The following is a 6,318-nucleotide window of genomic DNA, read 5'->3' on the forward strand; positions in this document are numbered from 1 at the left end:
GCTATGTAAGGGTTGTGTGCATGCAATGTGAGGGGTAGAGACATAACGCGGTGGTGTGATCTGTGGTTGTTGACTAATCGTTTGGCATAGTTCTGTACCAAAAGTGTTGGAACAATAAGCCATAGAGTTACACATCACCTCGGTTAGGGCTTCTAGTTGGGGGGACTATAGCGGTATAGTGGTTGTAGTCCGTCAATCCACTGGAGAAGAAGGCACCGTCCGGTGCTCTCCTAAATTGGTGCAGAGGTTTCCCTGGATACAGGGGTAAGACTAGAGTAGATTAATCGCTATGTGCAATGGGCTGTCCATGCAAGTGAAGAAAAGCGAGTCTTCCCACAGTCAGACGGCTGCACAATACATGAAATTTAGTTTTGGGGCGAAGGCCATGAAGCCCCTTTAAAGAATAGAGTAATTGGTCCAAGGGAACTAATTGTAGCATCTCTCTGGAAGGTAGGTAGTGCAATGGTAGCTGCAAAAGCCAATTGTGGTAATTAAGCAAGGCGTACAGAACCCTGTTTTAATTTGGAAGAACAGAGTGATGTACACGTGGCCTGAGTGGTAAACTAAGGTTAGGGATTCAATGCAGCAAGCAGAGGAGGCTCTATTTGGGCTGACTTTGCTGAAACATGTCAGATCCACTAAACCTAGGCCTACTGAAACACAACCAGTACCCGAGGTAAGTGAGTCCCCAAATGTAATTTCCACCTCCGGGAATCAACAAGGCAAAAGAGGAAATAATAGTTAAAAGAAGCATGTACAGTCGTGGCCATTAGTTTTTACAAAGTTTGCTGCTAAACTGCTTTTAGATCTTTGTTTCAGTTGTTTCTGTGATGTAGTGAAATATAATTACACACACTTCATACGTTTCAAAGGCTTTTATTGAAAATTACATGACATTTTGGGAAAGAGTCAGTATTCGCAGTGTTGGCCCTTCTTTTTCAGGACCTCTGCAATTCGACCTGGCATGCTCTCAATCAACTTCTGGGCCAATTCCTGACTGATAGCAACCCATTCTTTCATAATCACTTCTTGAAGTTTGTCAGAATTAGTGGGTTTTTGTTTGTCCACCTGCCTCTTGAGGATTGACCACAAGTTCTCAATGGGATTAAGATCTTGGGAGTTTCCAGGCCATGGACCCAAAATGTCAACGTTTTGGTCCCCGAGCCACTTAGTTATCACTTTTGCCTTATGGCACGGTGCTCCATCGTGCTGGGAAATGCATTGTTCTTCACCAAACTGTTGTCGAATTGTTGGAAGAAGTATCTGTTGGAGTGTGTTTTGGTACCATTCTTTATTCATGGCTGTGTTTTTGGGCAAAATTGTGAGTGAGCCCACTCCCTTGGATGAGAAGCAACCCCACACATGCTTTACTGTTGGCATGACACAGGACTGATGGTAGCGCTCACCTTTTCTTCTCCGGAAAAGCCTATTTTATGTTATTTTATGTTATTTAAAGTCATTTACCTATCCACATTTGTTTGCAGAGCACTTGCCATGCTCTTAGCCACATTTTGATGCCATTTGCAGCCCTCTAGCCCTTATGCCCCAAACAATCGGAAAGAGGCTTCATCAGAGAATATGACTTTGCCCCAGTCCTCAGCAGTCCATTCACCATATTTTCTGCAGAAGATCAATCTGTCCCTGTCCCAGCATGGGGTCAAAGGTGTTGATTCCATTAGGATTATGGAATCAACACTTTTGACCCCATGCTGGGTATAATGACCTCTGACCCCATGCTGGGTATAATTACCAGATGTTGATTCAGTTACATATTTGTTCCCAGGGAATTATTGTGCACTCACTCAGAATTGAGAAAGCTTGTTGGAAGAATGAGTGAAACGTTTTCAAGAAATCTACAGTACATCCAGTTGCCTTAATTTATTCTTTACATATATACCATGACCTGGATAAATGAAAACCTTCACAGACATATTGCAACACATTTTGGGGGGGAAAACCCTTAAACTTGTACGAGAATATGAAACGACAGCAAGAAAACTGGTAGACTATAGAAACCACCTGCGTTTCAACCTCAGATGCCGAAAACAGGGGCTGGTACCATGCAGCATCAGTTTGGACTCCACGGTGAAGGGTCACAGAGCTGAGATGATTCTGCAAAAAGCCCAGAAGCAACTACAAAATGAACGGGTACGACAGACCCATTTCACAGTTGAAGCCTTGAAACAAGCTATCAGTCAGCTGGAAGAGGACCTGACTTTGCAGTTACCCGCTGAAACGTGGAGGAACGTAGCAGATTTCACAGTACATGCACAGCTAGCTCAGCACACTTAGAGCAAGGAGAGGCAGAAGAAGAAGTTCTGCATTTTGTTATCCCAAACTGAAAATAGCCATACCAGTGAGGAACTGACATGGAGGCGAAAGGAGGAAACAAGGACAGTGCAAAACAAAGAGAAATGGTTGCAGAATCTTTCAAACCAGGTTCTCACCCAGCCTGAGATCAATGTCTTTGCGAAAGGGTTGAATTTTGCAATCACACCAAGAACAATACCAATAGTTGATATTATTTCAGCCACTAAAGCCTCAATCCACAGCAACAAAGTACCACAGGGTGAGGCTGAACAACTTCGCCTTAAAGTGTCTGCAGCTCTGGCCAGTGCCAAACCACCTCCTTCAAACTTGACTAGAGAAAAAAGGAGGGCGGTTACATCCCTGAAAAAAGACACAAACATCACCATCCTGCCTATGGATAAAGGAAGATGCATGGATGTACTTAATACACCTGACTACGATGCCAAGGTGACCACACTCCTGGATGATAACAACACATATGAGGCCCTAAGACGAGACCCAACCAGTGGCTACAAGAAGAAGGTTATAGAACTACTACAACAACTAGAAAATGATGAAATCATTGATCGGGCCGTGTATCATTGACTCTACCCTGGGGAAGCCCCTCCATGTATTTATGGACTTCCTAAAATACATAAGGACAGGACTCCTCTCAGGCCAATTGTCAGCAGCATCAACTCTGTGACCTACAATGTGGAAAAATACTTAACTAGAATCCTAGCACCCTTGGTTGGAAACACACAACATCACATACAGAACTCTCAGGATTTCACCACCAAAATCCAGAACTTGGTATTGAGCACAGAAGAAAAAATGGTCTCCTATGATGTTGCATCCCTCTTCACCTGCATAACCACTACAGAGGCAATTTAAACAGTCAGGAAACAGTTTCTACTAGACAACACCTTAGGCTGCAGAACAGAACTTAGCCCAGACCAAGTGTGTGCCTTACTGGACCTTTGTCTGAATACCACCTACTTCAAGTATAAGGACAAGTTCTACAAGCAAAATCATGGCTGTGCTATGGGATCGCCAGTCTTACCTATTGTAGCGAACCTGTATATGGAGGAAGTAGAAAGAAAATCCCTGACCACTTTCAAGGGAATTACACAGAGTCATTGGTTCAGATATGTGGATGACACTTGGGTTAAAATTCATAACCAAGAGTTACAGGCTTTCACCGACCACATCAACTCAGTGGATCATAACATCAATTTCACACGGGAAGATATGCAGAACAACAAACTGGTGTTTCTGGACTGTCTTATAACAGTGGAAGAGGGAAGGAAGCTGGAAATAGAGGTTGAAAACCAGCACACACAGACCAGTACCTGCTATTTGATTCCCACCATCCTCTAGACCACAAACTGGGAGTCATCCAGACTCTACACCACCGCGCAGAGAAAATCCCCACCAGCACAGAGGCCAAGGCAAAGGAATTCAAAAACCTTAGAGGGCACTTAAAACTTGTGGGTATCCAGTTTGGGCCTTTGTCAAAACAGAAGGAAGGAGAAGAAAGAGCACCAAGACTACCAGTGAGGGCGAGAAGCATGACAGACGCAAGAATATGCTTATCCCATATGTAGCTGGGGTGTCTGAGAAACTCAAAAGGATTTTTAATAAACATCACATCCCTGTCTGCTTTAAACCCAGCAACACACTGAGGCAACAACTGGTTCACCTCAAAGACCCAATGCCTAAACACAAGATGGGCAACATTGTGTACACAGTCCAGTGCAATAAGGAATGCTCAGAAGTGTATATCGGCGAAACAAAACAACAACTACATCAGCGTATGGCTCAGCATAGAAAAGCAAAACCTCTGGTCAAGATTCAGCCGTGTACTTACATCTAAAAGAAACAGGTCACACATTTGAAGACAGTCAAGTACATGTTTTGGATAAGGAGGCCGATTGGTACAAACGAGGTGTGAAGGAGGCCATCTACGTAAAAAGGGAGAAGCCAAGCTTGAATAGAGGCGGGGGGTTAAACATCTATTGTCTGCCACATAGAATGCTGTCTTGACACCTTTTTCTGGGAAGTCTTTATCACCTACTGACTCCAATTAGGATAATGGATTCAACACCTTTGACCCCATGCTGGGTATAATGACCTCTGACCCCATGCTGGGTATAATTACCAGATGTTGATTCAGTTAGATATTTATTCCCAGAGAATTCTTGTACAGTCACTCAGAATTGAGAAAGCTCGTTGAAAGAACAAGTGAAATGTTTTCAAGAAATCTACAGTACGTCCAGTTGCCTTGATTTATTCTTTACAGATGAACTAAGTAATATCAACAATTTTCTACAGACTTCTGTATTCACAAAAGAAGACCTATCAGAAGTCCTAGAACAAGTGATGCACCACCCCGCCCAAGTCACGTGGGACGCCGCGTAGGTCCTTGCAGGACAAATCAAAGAAAACTAGCAGCGAGGAGCGGTATCGTACTCTATCTTTCGTTTTTCATGTGTAAATGCAGACTGTAATTTATATGCAAGATATTTTAAAATAGATACAGTCTTGCACACACATATACAGTGCTGCCCATAATTATTCATACCCCTGGCAAATTTTTACTTAAAGTTACTTTTATTCAACCAGCAAGTAATTTTTTGATGGGAAATGACATAAGTGTCTCCCAAAAGATAATAAGACGATGTACAAGAGGCATTATTGTGAGAAAAAAAACAATTCTCAGCTTTTATTTACATTTGAGCAAAAAATACAAGGTGTTCCGCACTGTGGAAAATCTCAGAGGACGTGGTCGAAAGCCAAAAGTGACACCTGTGCTGGCCAGGAGGATAGTTAGAGAGGTGAAAAAGAATCCAAGGATCACCACCAAGGCCATCCTGGTGAATCCGGGCTCTGCTGGTGGCAATGTCTCAAGGCAGACAATCCAACGGACACTGCACAATGCAGACCAAGGAGGACTCCACTTCTCCGGATAAGGCACACAAAAGGTCGCTTGGCCTTTGCAAAAGCTCACCTGGACAAAGAAGAAGACTTCTGGTCTTCTGTGTTATGGTCAGATGAAACAAAAATTGAATTGTTTGGTCACAATGATGTTTCCTTCATTTGGCATAAAAAAGGGGAATCCTTCAACCCAAAGAACATCATCCCCACTGTCAAACATGGTGGAGGGAACCTAATGCTTTGGGGGTGTTTTTCAGCCAATGGACCAGGGAACCTAATCACAGTAAACGGCACCATGAAAAAAAGAGCTATACATGAGGATTCTCAATAACAACATCAGACAGTCTGCAGAGAAACTTGGCCTTGGGCACCAGTGAACATTTCAGCATGACAATGACCCAAAACACACAGCAAAAGCGGTTAAGAAATGGTTAGTAGACAACAACATTAATGTTTTGGAGTGGTCCAGACTTGAATCCAATTGAGAATCTGTGGAGGGAGCTAAAGATCAGGGTGATGGCAAGAAGACCCTCCAACCTGAAAGATTTGGAGCTCATTGGTAAAGATGAATGGGCAAAAATACCTGTGGAGACATGCAAAAAGCTGGTCTGCAATTATAGGAAGTGTTTGATTGCTGTAATAGCCAATAAAGGCCTTTCTATTGATTATTGAGAAGGGTATGAATAATTTTGGACTGGACACTTTTTGTTCAAATGTTAATAAAAGCTGAGAAATGTTTTTTTTTTTTTCCACAATAATGCCTCTTGTACATCGTCTTATTATCTTTTGGGAGACACCTATGTCATTTCCCGTCAAAAAATTACTTGCTGGTTGAATAAAAGTAACTTTAAGTCAAAATTTGCGGTATGAATAATTATGGGCAGCACTGTATTTATACCAAACACTATACACCAGCAACAAAACCTGTAATCACTGGTACAAATACTGGCATTGCGACCTATCAAGCAAATTTCTAAACAATTAGTCATTCCTTGCACAGTGGGGACCAAAATAATCAAAAAGTCGCTCCTCCTAATATACCAAATAAAACAATTTGGTACAATAAACACATACTAAATAGTACCATAAGCA

The 6,318-nt window shown here is 42.5% G+C and overlaps 1 pseudogene; it reads left to right on the forward strand.

Annotated features, from left to right (window-relative positions):
* Positions 1–1,898: 1,898 nt before the first annotated feature.
* LOC122931468 lies at positions 1,899–4,600 on the forward strand (annotated as a pseudogene).
* Positions 4,601–6,318: the final 1,718 nt, after the last annotated feature.

This window comes from Bufo gargarizans, chromosome 3 (assembly GCF_014858855.1).
Source record: "Bufo gargarizans isolate SCDJY-AF-19 chromosome 3, ASM1485885v1, whole genome shotgun sequence".
Taxonomy (NCBI): Eukaryota; Metazoa; Chordata; class Amphibia; order Anura; family Bufonidae; genus Bufo; species Bufo gargarizans.